Here is a 21,686-nt window from a genome sequence, read left to right as displayed (position 1 = left end):
CACTCTAATATAATAATAGCCCCAACACTCTAATATAATAATAGCCCCAACACTTTAATATAATAATAGCCCCAACACTCTAATATAATAATAGCCCCAACACTTTAATAGAATAATAGCCCCAACACTTTAATATAATAATAGCCCCAACACTCTAATATAATAATAGCCCCAACACTTTAATATAACAATAGCCCCAACACTCTAATATAATAACAGCCCCAACACTTTAATAGAATAATAGCCCCAACACTCTAATATAATAACAGCCCCAACACTTTAATATAATAATAGCCCCAACACTCTAATATAATAATAGCCCCAACACTTTAATATAATAATAGCCCCAACACTCTAATCTAATAATAGCCCCAACTCTTTAATAGAATAATAGCCCCAACACTCTAATATAATAACAGCTCCAACACTTCAATATAATAATAGCCCCAACACTTTAATATAATAATAGCCCCAACACTTTAATATAATAACATCCCCAACACTTTAATATAATAATAGCCCCAACACTTTAATATAATAACAGCCCCAACACTATAATATAATAATAGCCCCAACACTTTAATAGAATAATAGCCCCAACACTCTAATGTAATAATAGCCCCAAAACTCTAATATAATAATAGCCCCAACACTTTAATAGAATAATAGCCCCAACACTTTAATATAATAATAGCCCCAACACTCTAATATAATAATAGCCCCAACACTTTAATATAATAATAGCCCCAACACTCTAATATAATAACAGCCCCAACACTTTAATAGAATAATATCCCCAACACTCTAATATAATAACAGCCCCAACACTTTAATATAATAATAGCCCCAACACTTTAATATAATAATAGCCCCAACACTCTAATATAATAACAGCCCCAACACTCTAATATAATAATAGCCCCAACACTTTAATATAATAATAGCCCCAACACTCTAATATAATAATAGCCCCAACACTTTAATATAATAACAGCCCCAACACTCTAATATAATAACAGCCCCAACACTTTAATATAATAATAGCCCCAACACTCTAATATAATAACAGCCCCAACACTTTAATATAATAATAGCCACAACACTTTAATATAATAATAACCCCAACACTCTAATATAATAATAACCCCAAAACTCTAATATAATAATAGCCCCAACACTCTAATATAATAACAGCCCCAACACTCTAATATAATAATAACCCCAACACTCTAATATAATAACAGCCCCAACACTTTAATATAATAATAGCCCCATCACTCTAATATAATAATAGCCCCAACACTCTAATATAATAATAGCCCCAACACTTTAATATAATAATAGCCCCAACACTCTAATATAATAATAGCCCCAACACTTTAATAGAATAATAGCCCCAACACTTTAATATAATAATAGCCCCAACACTCTAATATAATAATAGCCCCAACACTTTAATATAATAATAGCCCCAACACTCTAATATAATAACAGCCCCAACACTTTAATAGAATAATAGCCCCAACACTCTAATATAATAACAGCCCCAACACTTTAATATAATAACAGCCCCAACACTCTAATATAATAATAGCCCCAACACTTTAATATAATAATAGCCCCAACACTCTAATCTAATAATAGCCCCAACTCTTTAATAGAATAATAGCCCCAACACTCTAATATAATAACAGCACCAACACTTCAATATAATAATGGCCCCAACACTTTAATATAATAATAGCCCCAACACTCTAATATAATAATAGCCCCAACACTTTAATATAATAACATCCCCAACACTTTAATATAATAATAGCCCCAACACTTTAATATAATAACAGCCCCAACACTTTAATATAATAATAGCCCCAACACTTTAATAGAATAATAGCCCCAACACTCTAATATAATAATAGCCCCAACACTCTAATATAATAATAGCCCCAACACTTTAATATAATAACAGCCCCAACACGTTAATATAATAATAGCCCCAACACTCTAATATAATAACAGCCCCAACACTTCAATATAATAATAGCCCCAACACTCTAATATAATAATAGCCCCAACACTTTAATATAATAATAGCCCCAACACTTTAATATAATAATAGCCCCAACACTCTAATATAATAACAGCCCCAACACTTTAATATAATAATAGCCCCAACACTTTAATATAATAATAGCCCCAACACTCTAATATAATAATAGCCCCAACACTTTAATATAATAACAGCCTCAACACTTTAATATAATAATAGCCCCAACACTTTAATATAATAACAGCCCCAACACTTTAATATTATAATAGACCCAACACTTTAATAGAATAATAGCCCCAACACTCTAATATAATAACAGCCCCAACACTTTAATATAATAATAGCCCCAACACTTTAATATAATAATAGCCCCAAAACTCTAATATAATAACAGCCCCAACACTTTAATATAATAATAGCCCAACACTTTAATATAATAATAGCCCCAACACTCTAATATAATAACAGCCCCAACACTTTAATATAATAACAGCCCCAACACTCTAATATAATAATAGCCCCAACACTTTAATATAATAATAGCCCCAACACTCTAATCTAATAATAGCCCCAACTCTTTAATAGAATAATAGCCCCAACACTCTAATATAATAACAGCACCAACACTTCAATATAATAATGGCCCCAACACTTTAATATAATAATAGCCCCAACACTCTAATATAATAATAGCCCCAACACTTTAATATAATAACATCCCCAACACTTTAATATAATAATAGCCCCAACACTTTAATATAATAACAGCCCCAACACTTTAATATAATAATAGCCCCAACACTTTAATAGAATAATAGCCCCAACACTCTAATATAATAATAGCCCCAACACTCTAATATAATAATAGCCCCAACACTTTAATATAATAACAGCCCCAACACTTTAATATAATAATAGCCCCAACACTCTAATATAATAACAGCCCCAACACTTCAATATAATAATAGCCCCAACACTCTAATATAATAATAGCCCCAACACTTTAATATAATAATAGCCCCAACACTTTAATATAATAATAGCCCCAACACTCTAATATAATAACAGCCCCAACACTTTAATATAATAATAGCCCCAACACTTTAATATAATAATAGCCCCAACACTCTAATATAATAATAGCCCCAACACTTTAATATAATAACAGCCTCAACACTTTAATATAATAATAGCCCCAACACTTTAATATAATAACAGCCCCAACACTTTAATATTATAATAGACCCAACACTTTAATAGAATAATAGCCCCAACACTCTAATATAATAACAGCCCCAACACTTTAATATAATAATAGCCCCAACACTTTAATATAATAATAGCCCCAAAACTCTAATATAATAACAGCCCCAACACTTTAATATAATAATAGCCCAACACTTTAATATAATAATAGCCCCAACACTCTAATATAATAATAGCCCCAACACATTAATATTATAATAGACCCAACACTTTAATATTATAATAGCCCCAACACTTTAATATAATAACAGCCCCAGCATTTTAATAGAATAATAGCCCAAACACTCTAATATAATAACAGCCCCAACACTTTACTATAATAATAGCCCCAACACTTTAATATAATAATAGCCCCAACACTCTAATATAATAATAGCACCAACACTCTAATATAATAACAGCCCCAACACTTTAATATAATAATAGCCCCAACACTTTAATATAATAATAGCCCCAACACTCTAAAATAATAACAGCCCCAACACTCTAATATAATAATAACCCCAACACTTTAATATAATAACAGCCCCAACACTTTAATAGAATAATAGCCTCAACACTCTAATATAATAACAGCCCCAACACTTTAATATAATAATAGCCCCAACACTCTAATATAATAACAGCCCCAACACTCTAATATAATAACTGCCCCAACACTCTAATATAATAACAGCCCCAACACTCTAATATAATAATAGCCCCAACACTTTAATATAATAATAGCCCCAACACTCTAATATAATAACAGCCCCAACACTCTAATATAATAATAGCCCCAACACACTAATATAATAATAGCCCCAACACTCTAATATAATAACTGCCCCAACACTTTAATATAATAATAGCCCCAACACTTTAATATAATAATATCCCCAACATTCTAATATAATAATAGCCCCAACACTTTAATAGAATAATAGCCCCAACACTCTAATATAATAACAGCCCCAACACATTAATATAATAATAGCCCCAACACTTTAATATAATAATAGCCCCAACACTCTAATATAATAATAACCCCAACACTCTAATATAATAATAGCCGCAACACTTTAATATAATAATAGCCCCAACACTTTAATATAATAACAGCCCCAACACTTTAATATAATAATAGCCCCAACACTCTAATATAATAATAGCCCCAACACTTTAATATAATAACAGCCCCAACACTTTAATAGAATAATAGCCCCAACACTCTAATATAATAACAGCCCCAACACTTTAATATAATAATAGCCCCAACACTCTAATATAATAATAGCCCCAACACTTTAATATAATAATAGCCCCAACACTCTAATCTAATATTAGCCCCAACTCTTTAATAGAATAATAGCCCCAACACTCTAATATAATAACAGCCCCAACACTTTAATATAATAATAGCCCCAACACTTTAATATAATAATAGCCTCAACACTCTAATATAATAATAGCCCCAACACTTTAATATAATAACATCCCCAACACTTTAATATAATAATAGCCCCAACACTTTAATATAATAATAACCTCAACACTCTAATATAATAATAGCCCCAAAACTTTAATATAATAACATCCCCAACACTTTAATATAATAATAGCCCCAACACTTTAATATAATAACAGCCCCAACACTTTAATATAATAATAGCCCCAACACTTTAATAGAATAATAGCCCCAACACTCTAATATAATAATAGCCCCAACACTCTAATATAATAATAGCCCCAACACTTTAATATAATAATAGCCACAACACTTTAATATAATAACAGCCCCAACACTTTAATATGATAATAGCCCCAACACTCTAATATAATAATAACCCCTACACTCTAATATAATAGCCCCAACACTCTAATATAATAATAGCCCCAACACTTTAATATAATAATAGCCCCAACACTCTAATATAATAATAGCCCCAACACTTTAATATAATAACAGCCCCAACACTCTAATATAATAACAGCCCCAACACTTTAATATAATAATAGCCCCAACACTCTAATATAATAACAGCCCCAACACTTTAATATAATAATAGCCACAACACTTTAATATAATAATAACCCCAACACTCTAATATAATAATAACCCCAAAACTCTAATATAATAATAGCCCCAACACTCTAATATAATAACAGCCCCAACACTCTAATATAATAATAACCCCAACACTCTAATATAATAACAGCCCCAACACTTTAATATAATAATAGCCCCAACACTTTAATATAATAACAGCCCCATCACTCTAATATAATAATAGCCCCAACACTCTAATATAATAATAGCCCCAACACTTTAATATAATAATAGCCCCAACACTCTAATATAATAATAGCCCCAACACTTTAATATAATAATAGCCCCAACACTCTAATATAATAATAGCCCCAACAATTTAATATAATAATAGCCCCAACACTCTAATATAATAACAGCCCCAACACTTTAATAGAATAATAGCCCCAACACTCTAATATAATAACAGCCCCAACACTTTAATATAATAATAGCCCCAACACTCTAATATAATAATAGCCCCAACACTTTAATATAATAATAGCCCCAACACTCTAATCTAATAATAGCCCCAACTCTTTAATAGAATAATAGCCCCAACACTCTAATATAATAACAGCCACAACACTTTAATATAATAATAGCCCCAACACTTTAATATAATAATAGCCCCAACACTCTAATATAATAATAGCCCCAACACTTTAATATAATAACATCCCAAACACTTTAATATAATAATAGCCCCAACACTTTAATATAATAACAGCCCCAACACTTTAATATAATAATAGCCCCAACACTTTAATAGAATAATAGCCCCAACACTCTAATATAATAATAGCCCCAACACTCTAATATAATAATAGCCCCAACACTTTAATATAATAACAGCCCCAACACTTTAATATAATCATAGCCCCAACACTCTAATATAATAATAACCCCAACACTTTAATATAATAATAGCCCCAACACTTTAATATAATAACAGCCCCAACACTTTAATATAATAATAGCCCCAACACTCTAATATAATAACAGCCCCAACACTTTAATATAATAATAGCCCCAACACTCTAATATAATAATAGCCCCAACACTTTAATATAATAATAGCCCCAACACTTTAATATAATAATAGCCCCAACACTCTAATATAATAACAGCCCCAACACTTTAATATAATAATAGCCCCAACACTTTAATATAATAATAGCCCCAACACTCTAATATAATAACAGCCCCAACACTTTAATATAATAATAGCCCCAACACTCTAATATAATAATAACCCCTACACTCTAATATAATAATAGCCCCAACACTTTAATATAATAACAGCCCCAACACTCTAATATAATAACAGCCCCAACACTTTAATATAATAATAGCCCCAACACTCTAATATAATAACAGCCCCAACACTTTAATATAATAATAGCCACAACACTTTAATATAATAATAGCCCCAACACTCTAATATAATAACAGCCCCAACACTTTAATATAATAATAGCCCCAACACTCTAATATAATAATAACCCCTATACTCTAATATAATAATAGCCCCAACACTCTAATATAATAATAGCCCCAACACTCTAATATAATAATAACCCCAACACTTTAATATAATAATAGCCCCAACACTTTAATATAATAATAGCCCCAACACTCTAATATAATAATAGCCCCAACACTTTAATATAATAACAGCCCCAACACTCTACTATAAGAACAGCCCCAACACTTTAATATAATAATAGCCCCAACACTCTAATATAATAACAGCCCCAACACTTTAATATAATAATAGCCACAACACTTTAATATAATAATAACCCCAACACTCTAATATAATAATAACCCCAAAACTCTAATATAATAATAGCCCCAACACTCTAATATAATAACAGCCCCAACACTCTAATATAATAATAACCCCAACACTCTAATATAATAACAGCCCCAACACTTTAATATAATAATAGCCCCAACACTTTAATATAATAACAGCCCCAACACTCTAATATAATAATAGCCCCAACACTCTAATATAATAATAGCCCCAACACTTTAATATAATAATAGCCCCAACACTCTAATATAATAATAGCCCCAACACTTTAATAGAATAATAGCCCCAACACTTTAATATAATAATAGCCCCAACACTCTAATATAATAATAGCCCCAACACTTTAATATAATAATAGCCCCAACACTCTAATATAATAACAGCCCCAACACTTTAATATAATAATATCCCCAACACTTTAATATAATAACAGCCCCAACACTTTAATATAATAATAGCCCCAACACTCTAATATAATAATAACCCCAACACTCTAATATAATAGCCCCAACACTCTAATATAATAATAGCCCCAACCCTTTAATATAATAATAGCCCCAACACTCTAATATAATAATAGCCCCAACACTTTAATATGATAATAGCCCCAACACTCTAATATAATAAGAGCCCCAACACTCTAATATAATAACAGCCCCAACACTTTAATATAATAATAGCCCCAACACTCTAATATAATAACAGCCCCAACACTCCAATATTATAATAACCCCAACACTCTAATATAATAACAGCCCCAACACTTTAATAGAATAATAGCCCCAACACTTTAATATAATAACAGCCCCAACACTCTAATATAATAATAGCCCCAACACTCTAATATAATAATTGCCCCAACACTTTAATATAATAACAGCCCCAACACTTTAATATAATAATAGCCCCAACACTCTAATATAATAATAGCCCCAACACTTTAATATAATAACAGCCCCAACACTCTAATATAATAATAGCCCCAACACTTTAATATAATAATAGCCCCAACACTCTAATATAATAATAGCCCCAACACTTTAATATAATAATAGCCCCAACACTTTAATATAATAATAGCCCCAACACTCTAATATAATAATAACCCCAACACTCTAATATAATAATAGCCCCAACACTTTAATATAATAATAGCCCCAACACTTTAATATAATAATAGCCCCAGCACTCTAATATAATAATAACCCCAACACTCTAATATAATAATAGCCCCAACACTTTAATATAATAATAGCCCCAACACTCTAATATAATAATAACCCCAACACTCTAATATAATAATAGCCCCAACACTTTAATATAATAATAGCCCCAACACTTTAATAGAATAATAGCCCCAACACTTTAATATAATAATAGCCCCAACACTCTAATATAATAATAGCCCCAACACTTTAATATAATAATAGCCCCAACACTTTAATATAATAATAGCCCCAACACTCTAATATAATAATAGCCCCAACACTTTAATATAATAATAGCCCCAACACTTTAATATAATAATAGCCCCAACACTCTAATATAATAATAACCCCAACACTCTAATATAATAATAGCCCCAACACTTTAATATAATAATAGCCCCAACACTTTAATATAATAATAGCCCCAACACTCTAATATAATAATAACCCCAACACTCTAATATAATAATAGCCCCAACACTTTAATATAATAATAGCCCCAACACTTTAATAGAATAATAGCCCCAACACTTTAATATAATAATAGCCCCAGCACTCTAATATAATAATAACCCCAACACTCTAATATAATAATAGCCCCAACACTTTAATATAATAATAGCCCCAACACTCTAATATAATAATAACCCCAACACTCTAATATAATAATAGCCCCAACACTTTAATATAATAATAGCCCCAACACTTTAATAGAATAATAGCCCCAACACTCTAACATAATAATAGCCCCAACACTTTAATATAATAATAGCCCCAACACTTTAATATAATAATAGCCCCAACACTCTAATATAATAATAGCCCCAACACTTTAATATAATAATAGCCCCAACACTTTAATATAATAATAGCCCCAACACTCTAATATAATAATAACCCCAACACTCTAATATAATAATAGCCCCAACACTTTAATATAATAATAGCCCCAACACTTTAATATAATAATAGCCCCAACACTCTAATATAATAATAACCCCAACACTCTAATATAATAATAGCCCCAACACTTTAATATAATAATAGCCCAAACACTTTAATAGAATAATAGCCCCAACACTTTAATATAATAATAGCCCCAGCACTCTAATATAATAATAACCCCAACACTCTAATATAATAATAGCCCCAACACTTTAATATAATAATAGCCCCAACACTTTAATATAATAATAGCCCCAACACTCTAATATAATAATAGCCCCAACACTTTAATATAATAACATCCCCAACACTTTAATATAATAATAGCCCCAACACTTTAATATAATAACAGCCACAACACTTTAATATAATAATAGCCCCAACACTTTAATAGAATAATAGCCCCAACACTCTAATATAATAATAGCCCCAACACTCTAATATAATAATAGCCCCAACACTTTAATATAATAACAGCCCCAACACTTTAATATAATAATAGCCCCAACACTCTAATATAATAACAGCCCCAACACTTTAATATAATAATAGCCCCAACACTCTAATATAATAATAGCCCCAACACTTTAATATAATAATAGCCCCAACACTTTAATATAATAATAGCCCCAACACTCTAATATAATAACAGCCCCAACACTTTAATATAATAATAGCCCCAACACTTTAATATAATAATAGCCCCAACACTCTAATATAATAATAGCCCCAACACTTTAATATAATAACAGCCCCAACACTTTAATATAATAATAGCCCCAACACTTTAATATAATAATAGCCCCAACACTTTAATATAATAACAGCCCCAACACTTTAATATTATAATAGACCCAACACTTTAATAGAATAATAGCCCCAACACTCTAATATAATAACAGCCCCAACACTTTAATATAATAATAGCCCCAACACTTTAATATAATAATAGCCCCAAAACTCTAATATAATAACAGCCCCAACACTTTAATATAATAATAGCCCAACACTTTAATATAATAATAGCCCCAACACTCTAATATAATAATAGCCCCAACACATTAATATTATAATAGACCCAACACTTTAATATTATAATAGCCCCAACACTTTAATATAATAACAGCCCCAGCATTTTAATAGAATAATAGCCCCAACACTCTAATATAATAACAGCCCCAACACTTTACTATAATAATAGCCCCAACACTTTAATATAATAATAGCCCCAACACTCTAATATAATAATAGCACCAACACTCTAATATAATAACAGCCCCAACACTTTAATATAATAATAGCCCCAACACTTTAATATAATAATAGCCCCAACACTCTAATATAATAACAGCCCCAACACTCTAATATAATAATAACCCCAACACTTTAATATAATAACAGCCCCAACACTTTAATAGAATAATAGCCTCAACACTCTAATATAATAACAGCCCCAACACTTTAATATAATAATAGCCCCAACACTCTAATATAATAACAGCCCCAACACTCTAATATAATAACTGCCCCAACACTCTAATATAATAACAGCCCCAACTCTTTAATAGAATAATAGCCCCAACACTTTAATATAATAACAGCCCCAACACTTTAATATAATAATAGCCCCAACACTCTAATATAATAACAGCCCCAACACTCTAATATAATAATAACCCCAAAACTCTAATATAATAATAGCCACAACACTCTAATATAATAATAGCCCCAACACTCTAATAGAATAATAGCCCCAACACTCTAATATAATAACAGCCCCAACACTTTAATATAATAATAGCCCCAACACTTTAATATAATAATAGCCCCAAAACTCTAATATAATAACAGCCCCAACACTTTAATATAATAATAGCCCAACACTTTAATATAATAACAGCCCCAACACTTTAATATAATAATAGCCCAACACTTTAATATAATAATAGCCCCAACACTCTAATATAATAATAGCCCCAACACATTAATATTATAATAGACCCAACACTTTAATATTATAATAGCCCCAACACTTTAATATAATAACAGCCCCAGCATTTTAATAGAATAATAGCCCCAACACTCTAATATAATAACAGCCCCAACACTTTACTATAATAATAGCCCCAACACTTTAATATAATAATAGCCCCAACACTCTAATATAATAATAGCACCAACACTCTAATATAATAACAGCCCCAACACTTTAATATAATAATAGCCCCAACACTTTAATATAATAATAGCCCCAACACTCTAATATAATAACAGCCCCAACACTCTAATATAATAATAACCCCAACACTTTAATATAATAACAGCCCCAACACTTTAATAGAATAATAGCCTCAACACTCTAATATAATAACAGCCCCAACACTTTAATATAATAATAGCCCCAACACTCTAATATAATAACAGCCCCAACACTCTAATATAATAACTGCCCCAACACTCTAATATAATAACAGCCCCAACTCTTTAATAGAATAATAGCCCCAACACTTTAATATAATAACAGCCCCAACACTTTAATATAATAATAGCCCCAACACTCTAATATAATAACAGCCCCAACACTCTAATATAATAATAACCCCAAAACTCTAATATAATAATAGCCCCAACACTCTAATATAATAATAGCCCCAACACTCTAATATAATAATAACCCCTATACTCTAATATAATAATAGCCCCAACACTCTAATATAATAATAGCCCCAACACTCTAATATAATAATAGCCCCAACACTCTAATATAATAATAACCCCAACACTTTAATATAATAATAGCCCCAACACTTTAATATAATAATAGCCCCAACACTCTAATATAATAATAGCCCCAACACTTTAATATAATAACAGCCCCAACACTCTACTATAAGAACAGCCCCAACACTTTAATATAATAATAGCCACAACACTCTAATATAATAATAGCCCCAACACTCTAATATAATAACAGCCCCAACACTTTAATATAATAATAGCCCCAACACTTTAATATAATAATAGCCCCAACACTCTAATATAATAACAGCCCCAACACTTTAATATAATAATAGCCCCAACACTCTAATATAATAATAACCCCTACACTCTAATATAATAATAGCCCCAACACTTTAATATAATAACAGCCCCAACACTCTAATATAATAACAGCCCCAACACTTTAATATAATAATAGCCCCAACACTCTAATATAATAACAGCCCCAACACTTTAATATAATAATAGCCACAACACTTTAATATAATAATAGCCCCAACACTCTAATATAATAACAGCCCCAACACTTTAATATAATAATAGCCCCAACACTCTAATATAATAATAACCCCTATACTCTAATATAATAATAGCCCCAACACTCTAATATAATAATAGCCCCAACACTCTAATATAATAATAACCCCAACACTTTAATATAATAATAGCCCCAACACTTTAATATAATAATAGCCCCAACACTCTAATATAATAATAGCCCCAACACTTTAATATAATAACAGCCCCAACACTCTACTATAAGAACAGCCCCAACACTTTAATATAATAATAGCCCCAACACTCTAATATAATAACAGCCCCAACACTTTAATATAATAATAGCCACAACACTTTAATATAATAATAACCCCAACACTCTAATATAATAATAACCCCAAAACTCTAATATAATAATAGCCCCAACACTCTAATATAATAACAGCCCCAACACTCTAATATAATAATAACCCCAACACTCTAATATAATAACAGCCCCAACACTTTAATATAATAATAGCCCCAACACTTTAATATAATAACAGCCCCAACACTCTAATATAATAATAGCCCCAACACTCTAATATAATAATAGCCCCAACACTTTAATATAATAATAGCCCCAACACTCTAATATAATAATAGCCCCAACACTTTAATAGAATAATAGCCCCAACACTTTAATATAATAATAGCCCCAACACTCTAATATAATAATAGCCCCAACACTTTAATATAATAATAGCCCCAACACTCTAATATAATAACAGCCCCAACACTTTAATATAATAATATCCCCAACACTTTAATATAATAACAGCCCCAACACTTTAATATAATAATAGCCCCAACACTCTAATATAATAATAACCCCAACACTCTAATATAATAGCCCCAACACTCTAATATAATAATAGCCCCAACCCTTTAATATAATAATAGCCCCAACACTCTAATATAATAATAGCCCCAACACTTTAATATGATAATAGCCCCAACACTCTAATATAATAAGAGCCCCAACACTCTAATATAATAACAGCCCCAACACTTTAATATAATAATAGCCCCAACACTCTAATATAATAACAGCCCCAACACTCCAATATTATAATAACCCCAACACTCTAATATAATAACAGCCCCAACACTTTAATAGAATAATAGCCCCAACACTTTAATATAATAACAGCCCCAACACTCTAATATAATAATAGCCCCAACACTCTAATATAATAATTGCCCCAACACTTTAATATAATAACAGCCCCAACACTTTAATATAATAATAGCCCCAACACTCTAATATAATAATAGCCCCAACACTTTAATATAATAACAGCCCCAACACTCTAATATAATAATAGCCCCAACACTTTAATATAATAATAGCCCCAACACTCTAATATAATAATAGCCCCAACACTTTAATATAATAATAGCCCCAACACTTTAATATAATAATAGCCCCAACACTCTAATATAATAATAACCCCAACACTCTAATATAATAATAGCCCCAACACTTTAATATAATAATAGCCCCAACACTTTAATATAATAATAGCCCCAGCACTCTAATATAATAATAACCCCAACACTCTAATATAATAATAGCCCCAACACTTTAATATAATAATAGCCCCAACACTCTAATATAATAATAACCCCAACACTCTAATATAATAATAGCCCCAACACTTTAATATAATAATAGCCCCAACACTTTAATAGAATAATAGCCCCAACACTTTAATATAATAATAGCCCCAACACTCTAATATAATAATAGCCCCAACACTTTAATATAATAATAGCCCCAACACTTTAATATAATAATAGCCCCAACACTCTAATATAATAATAGCCCCAACACTTTAATATAATAATAGCCCCAACACTTTAATATAATAATAGCCCCAACACTCTAATATAATAATAACCCCAACACTCTAATATAATAATAGCCCCAACACTTTAATATAATAATAGCCCCAACACTCTAATATAATAATAACCCCAACACTCTAATATAATAATAGCCCCAACACTTTAATATAATAATAGCCCCAACACTTTAATAGAATAATAGCCCCAACACTTTAATATAATAATAGCCCCAGCACTCTAATATAATAATAACCCCAACACTCTAATATAATAATAGCCCCAACACTTTAATATAATAATAGCCCCAACACTCTAATATAATAATAACCCCAACACTCTAATATAATAATAGCCCCAACACTTTAATATAATAATAGCCCCAACACTTTAATAGAATAATAGCCCCAACACTCTAACATAATAATAGCCCCAACACTTTAATATAATAATAGCCCCAACACTTTAATATAATAATAGCCCCAACACTCTAATATAATAATAGCCCCAACACTTTAATATAATAATAGCCCCAACACTTTAATATAATAATAGCCCCAACACTCTAATATAATAATAACCCCAACACTCTAATATAATAATAGCCCCAACACTTTAATATAATAATAGCCCCAACACTTTAATATAATAATAGCCCCAACACTCTAATATAATAATAACCCCAACACTCTAATATAATAATAGCCCCAACACTTTAATATAATAATAGCCCAAACACTTTAATAGAATAATAGCCCCAACACTTTAATATAATAATAGCCCCAGCACTCTAATATAATAATAACCCCAACACTCTAATATAATAATAGCCCCAACACTTTAATATAATAATAGCCCCAACACTTTAATATAATAATAGCCCCAACACTCTAATATAATAATAGCCCCAACACTTTAATATAATAACATCCCCAACACTTTAATATAATAATAGCCCCAACACTTTAATATAATAACAGCCCCAACACTTTAATATAATAATAGCCCCAACACTTTAATAGAATAATAGCCCCAACACTCTAATATAATAATAGCCCCAACACTCTAATATAATAATAGCCCCAACACTTTAATATAATAACAGCCCCAACACTTTAATATAATAATAGCCCCAACACTCTAATATAATAACAGCCCCAACACTTTAATATAATAATAGCCCCAACACTCTAATATAATAATAGCCCCAACACTTTAATATAATAATAGCCCCAACACTTTAATATAATAATAGCCCCAACACTCTAATATAATAACAGCCCCAACACTTTAATATAATAATAGCCCCAACACTTTAATATAATAATAGCCCCAACACTCTAATATAATAATAGCCCCAACACTTTAATATAATAACAGCCCCAACACTTTAATATAATAATAGCCCCAACACTTTAATATAATAACAGCCCCAACACTTTAATATTATAATAGACCCAACACTTTAATAGAATAATAGCCCCAACACTCTAATATAATAACAGCCCCAACACTTTAATATAATAATAGCCCCAACACTTTAATATAATAATAGCCCCAAAACTCTAATATAATAACAGCCCCAACACTTTAATATAATAATAGCCCAACACTTTAATATAATAACAGCCCCAACACTTTAATATAATAATAGCCCAACACTTTAATATAATAATAGCCCCAACACTCTAATATAATAATAGCCCCAACACATTAATATTATAATAGACCCAACACTTTAATATTATAATAGCCCCAACACTTTAATATAATAACAGCCCCAGCATTTTAATAGAATAATAGCCCCAACACTCTAATATAATAACAGCCCCAACACTTTACTATAATAATAGCCCCAACACTTTAATATAAAAATAGCCCCAACACTCTAATATAATAATAGCACCAACACTCTAATATAATAACAGCCCCAACACTTTAATATAATAATAGCCCCAACACTTTAATATAATAATAGCCCCAACACTCTAATATAATAACAGCCCCAACACTCTAATATAATAATAACCCCAACACTTTAATATAATAACAGCCCCAACACTTTAATAGAATAATAGCCTCAACACTCTAATATAATAACAGCCCCAACACTTTAATATAATAATAGCCCCAACACTCTAATATAATAACAGCCCCAACACTCTAATATAATAACTGCCCCAACACTCTAATATAATAACAGCCCCAACTCTTTAATAGAATAATAGCCCCAACACTTTAATATAATAACAGCCCCAACACTTTAATATAATAATAGCCCCAACACTCTAATATAATAACAGCCCCAACACTCTAATATAATAATAACCCCAAAACTCTAATATAATAATAGCCCCAACACTCTAATATAATAATAGCCCCAACACTCTAATATAATAATAACCCCTATACTCTAATATAATAATAGCCCCAACACTCTAATATAATAATAGCCCCAACACTCTAATATAATAATAGCCCCAACACTCTAATATAATAATAACCCCAACACTTTAATATAATAATAGCCCCAACACTTTAATATAATAATAGCCCCAACACTCTAATATAATAATAGCCCCAACACTTTAATATAATAACAGCCCCAACACTCTACTATAAGAACAGCCCCAACACTTTAATATAATAATAGCCCCAACACTCTAATATAATAACAGCCCCAACACTTTAATATAATAATAGCCACAACACTTTAATATAATAACAGCCCCAACACTTTAATATAATAATAGCCCCAACACTCTAATATAATAATAACCCCAACACTCTAATATAATAGCCCCAACACTCTAATATAATAATAGCCCCAACCCTTTAATATAATAATAGCCCCAACACTCTAATATAATAATAGCCCCAACACTTTAATATAATAACAGCCCCAACACTCTACTATAAGAACAGCCCCAACACTTTAATATAATAATAGCCCCAACACTCTAATATAATAACAGCCCCAACACTTTAATATAATAATAGCCCCAACAATTTAATATAATAACAGCCCCAACACTTTAATATAATAATAGCCCCAACACTCTAATATAATAATAACCCCAACACTCTAATATAATAGCCCCAACACTCTAATATAATAATAGCCCCAACCCTTTAATATAATAATAGCCCCAACACTCTAATATAATAATAGCCCCAACACTTTAATATGATAATAGCCCCAACACTCTAATATAATAAGAGCCCCAACACTCTAATATAATAACAGCCCCAACACTTTAATATAATAATAGCCCCAACACTCTAATATAATAACAGCCCCAACACTCCAATATTATAATAACCCCAACACTCTAATATAATAACAGCCCCAACACTTTAATAGAATAATAGCCCCAACACTTTAATATAATAACAGCCCCAACACTCTAATATAATAATAGCCCCAACACTCTAATATAATAATTGCCCCAACACTTTAATATAATAACAGCCCCAACACTTTAATATAATAATAGCCCCAACACTCTAATATAATAATGGCCCCAACACTTTAATATAATAACAGCCCCAACACTCTAATATAATAATAGCCCCAACACTTTAATATAATAATAGCCCCAACACTCTAATATAATAATAGCCCCAACACTTTAATATAATAATAGCCCCAACACTTTAATATAATAATAGCCCCAACACTCTAATATAATAATAACCCCAACACTCTAATATAATAATAGCCCCAACACTTTAATATAATAATAGCCCCAACACTTTAATATAATAATAGCCCCAGCACTCTAATATAATAATAACCCCAACACTCTAATATAATAATAGCCCCAACACTTTAATATAATAATAGCCCCAACACTCTAATATAATAATAACCCCAACACTCTAATATAATAATAGCCCCAACACTTTAATATAATAATAGCCCCAACACTTTAATAGAATAATAGCCCCAACACTTTAATATAATAATAGCCCCAACACTCTAATATAATAATAGCCCCAACACTTTAATATAATAATAGCCCCAACACTTTAATATAATAATATCCCCAACACTCTAATATAATAATAGCCCCAACACTTTAATATAATAATAGCCCCAACACTTTAATATAATAATAGCCCCAACGCTCTAATATAATAATAACCCCAACACACTAATATAATAATAGCCCCAACACTTTAATATAATAATAGCCCCAACACTTTAATATAATAATAGCCCCAACACTCTAATATAATAATAACCCCAACACTCTAATATAATAATAGCCCCAACATTTTAATATAATAATAGCCCCAACACTTTAATAGAATAATAGCCCCAACACTTTAATATAATAATAGCCCCAGCACTCTAATATAATAATAACCCCAACACTCTAATATAATAATAGCCCCAACACTTTAATATAATAATAGCCCCAACACTCTAATATAATAATAACCCCAACACTCTAATATAATAATAGCCCCAACACTTTAATATAATAATAGCCCCAACACTTTAATAGAATAATAGCCCCAACACTCTAATATAATAATAGCCCCAACACTTTAATATAATAATAGCCCCAACACTCTAATATAAAAATAGCCCCAACACTCTAATATAATAATAGCACCAACACTCTAATATAATAACAGCCCCAACACTTTAATATAATAATAGCCCCAACACTTTAATATAATAATAGCCCCAACACTCTAATATAATAACAGCCCCAACACTCTAATATAATAATAACCCCAACACTTTAATATAATAACAGCCCCAACACTTTAATAGAATAATAGCCTCAACACTCTAATATAATAACAGCCCCAACACTTTAATATAATAATAGCCCCAACACTCTAATATAATAACAGCCCCAACACTCTAATATAATAACTGCCCCAACACTCTAATATAATAACAGCCCCAACTCTTTAATAGAATAATAGCCCCAACACTTTAATATAATAACAGCCCCAACACTTTAATATAATAATAGCCCCAACACTCTAATATAATAACAGCCCCAACACTCTAATATAATAATAACCCCAAAACTCTAATATAATAATAGCCCCAACACTCTAATATAATAATAGCCCCAACACTCTAATATAATAATAACCCCTATACTCTAATATAATAATAGCCCCAACACTCTAATATAATAATAGCCCCAACACTCTAATATAATAATAGCCCCAACACTCTAATATAATAATAACCCCAACACTTTAATATAATAATAGCCCCAACACTTTAATATAATAATAGCCCCAACACTCTAATATAATAATAGCCCCAACACTTTAATATAATAACAGCCCCAACACTCTACTATAAGAACAGCCCCAACACTTTAATATAATAATAGCCCCAACACTCTAATATAATAACAGCCCCAACACTTTAATATAATAATAGCCACAACACTTTAATATAATAACAGCCCCAACACTTTAATATAATAATAGCCCCAACACTCTAATATAATAATAACCCCAACACTCTAATATAATAGCCCCAACACTCTAATATAATAATAGCCCCAACCCTTTAATATAATAATAGCCCCAACACTCTAATATAATAATAGCCCCAACACTTTAATATAATAACAGCCCCAACACTCTACTATAAGAACAGCCCCAACACTTTAATATAATAATAGCCCCAACACTCTAATATAATAACAGCCCCAACACTTTAATATAATAACAGCCCCATCACTCTAATATAATAATAGCCCCAACACTCTAATATAATAATAGCCCCAACACTCTAATATAATAATAGCCCCAACACTTTAATAGAATAATAGCCCCAACACTTTAATATAATAATAGCACCAACACTCTAATATAATAATAGCCCCAACACTTTAATATAACAATAGCCCCAACACTCTAATATAATAACAGCCCCAACACTTTAATAGAATAATAGCCCCAACACTCTAATATAATAACAGCCCCAACACTTTAATATAATAATAGCCCCAACACTCTAATATAATAATAGCCCCAACACTTTAATATAATAATAGCCCCAACACTCTAATCTAATAATAGCCCCAACTCTTTAACAGAATAATAGCCCCAACACTCTAATATAATAACAGCTCCAACACTTCAATATAATAATAGCCCCAACACGTTAATATAATAATAGCCCCAACACTTTAATATAATAACATCCCCAACACTTTAATATAATAATAGCCCCAACACTTTAATATAATAACAGCCCCAACACTATAATATAATAATAGCCCCAACACTTTAATAGAATAATAGCACCAACACTCTAATGTAATAATAGCCCCAACACTCTAATATAATAATAGCCCCAACACTTTAATATAATAACAGCCCCAACACTTTAATATAATAGTAGCCCCAACACTTTAATATAATAGCAGCCCCATCACTCTAATATAATAATAGCCCCAACACTCTAATATAATAATAGCCCCAACACTTTAATATAATAATAGCCCCAACACTCTACTATAATAATAGCCCCAACACTTTAATAGAATAATAGCCCCAACACTTTAATATAATAATAGCCCCAACACTCTAATATAATAATAGCCCCAACACTTTAATATAATAATAGCCCCAACACTGTAATATAATAACAGCCCCAACACTTTAATAGAATAATATCCCCAACACTCTAATATAATAACAGCCCCAACACTTTAATATAATAATAGCCCCAACACTTTAATATAATAATAGCCCCAACACTCTAATATAATAATAGCCCCAACACTTTAATATAATAATAGCCCCAACACTCTAATATAATAATAGCCCCAACACTTTAATATCATAACAGCCCCAACACTCTAATATAATAACAGCCCCAACACTTTAATATAATAATAGCCCCAACACTCTAATATAATAACAGCCCCAACACTTTAATATAATAATAGCCACAACACTTTAATATAATAATAACCCCAACACTCTAATATAATAATAACCCCAAAACTCTAATATAATAATAGCCCCAACACTCTAATATAATAACAGCCCCAACACTCTAATATAATAATAACACCAACACTCTAATATAATAACAGCCCCAACACTTTAATATAATAATAGCCCCAACACTTTAATATAATAACAGCCCCATCACTCTAATAT

This window comes from Hemitrygon akajei, chromosome 17 (assembly GCF_048418815.1).
Source record: "Hemitrygon akajei chromosome 17, sHemAka1.3, whole genome shotgun sequence".
NCBI lineage: Eukaryota > Metazoa > Chordata > Chondrichthyes > Myliobatiformes > Dasyatidae > Hemitrygon > Hemitrygon akajei.
This window is presented reverse-complemented; position numbering follows the sequence as displayed.